At 36.0% G+C, this 1,372-nt stretch overlaps 1 non-coding gene across 1 annotated transcript; it reads right to left on the bottom strand.

Annotated features, from left to right (window-relative positions):
* Window positions 1–214: 214 nt before the first annotated feature.
* LOC123791092 (U6 spliceosomal RNA) lies at window positions 215–318 on the bottom strand. Its single transcript, XR_006779283.2, has one exon. It is a non-coding gene; the product is annotated as a U6 spliceosomal RNA (small nuclear RNA).
* Window positions 319–1,372: the final 1,054 nt, after the last annotated feature.

Genomic DNA, 1,372 nt, shown 5'->3' with positions numbered 1-1,372 from the left:
GAAACATTATAAATAATGGTTAGGTTCAAGATACAATTGTCCATAATTACATATTTACAAACTAAGTGCAAATAGTTATAGCTTCACACACTGGGTTATAGGATTCTTAACAAAAATTAGGAATTTTTGAAATTAGAAACCTAAAAAAAAAATGTTTGAGGTTTCCCATATTTGCCTGACAGAATGAACAGAAGTCCTATATCTGTACCTCGTCACTCTGTGTGAATCCTTCATGAATCTGCATGTCATCCTTTGCAGGGGCCATGCTAATCTTCTCTGTATCGTTCCAATTTTAGAGTATGTGCTGCTGACGTGAACATTCCTTGTATGATTCCTATAATGGCTTACAGTTTTTCTAACTCTCCCATGCATTATTTTGCTGGGCCTACACAGCATTTCAATGGTGTTGGGTAAAGCCTTGAGAGATGAAAAAATTGAGTTTCAGAAGTCATTCTTCAAAAAAATAAGGGAAGGAAGATAGTTAATGAAGTTAGAACTGAAGTTGTGCTGACACTCGAGTTGAGTTCTTTCCACTACCATTCTGAGTGTCCTAAAGGTTATTAGTCAGGAATACAATGAACTTATAATATTAAAAATAGTGGACAAAAAGGTCTATGGGGAGAGGAAATGAGAGGAAAATGCAATACAAAGAGTAACAGAGAATAAGGATACATGTTAAGAGAAAAATTGAGAGAAATTTTAAAAATACAAAAATAGGAAGAAAGTTGAAGGCAGGAGATTTGAGTTGGAGGCAGGAGAAGAAAAAAGAGTAAATGAGTATAAATAAAGCTGAGAAAGAGAAGCAAAAGAAGTCTACAAAATCACAAATTAAAAACGGAAAAAGGGCAAGAAAATATAGGAAAACTACAAAAACAAAATAATATTTGAAATGATCATCTGTCTACAGATTTAGTGGCTTATACCTGAGGGCAGGTGTCCTAGGAATTCTACTTGAGGATCAAGGGCATTTTTTTTTTTTAATAGAAACAGTCAAAGCAAACATTAAATTACTTTTGCAAAATACCTAAATTTCTAGCTTGTCTACAACTCATGGCCCAGGATATCCACAACTGGTAATCCACCTTCTAGCTTTTTTACACAGAAAAAAAAAAAAAATACAGAGTTAAAGGTTTTGGGGGCTTATGGGTTAGAACTGGGATATTTCGCATAATGAGTGCCATGAAGTAAGGAGCTATGGAGAAGAGAGACAATGCAATGCCCACTGAAAGGAGGGGCGATCTTTTTAGATTCAATTAATCATGCAGACTCACAAGATGATCCCAACCTTTACCAGGCTACTCAGCGAGACTTAAGGCAGGAAGCACAGCTTGCCCCTAGGGCAGCATCAACCATCCCTCTTCTGTGACTGTAG

Source organism: Ursus americanus, chromosome 32, assembly GCF_024610735.1.
Source record: "Ursus americanus isolate L20-20 chromosome 32, mUrsAme1.1.p, whole genome shotgun sequence".
In the NCBI taxonomy this organism is placed as follows: Eukaryota; Metazoa; Chordata; class Mammalia; order Carnivora; family Ursidae; genus Ursus; species Ursus americanus.
Note: the sequence above shows the minus strand (reverse complement) of the source record. Positions and strands in the feature narration are given on the sequence as shown.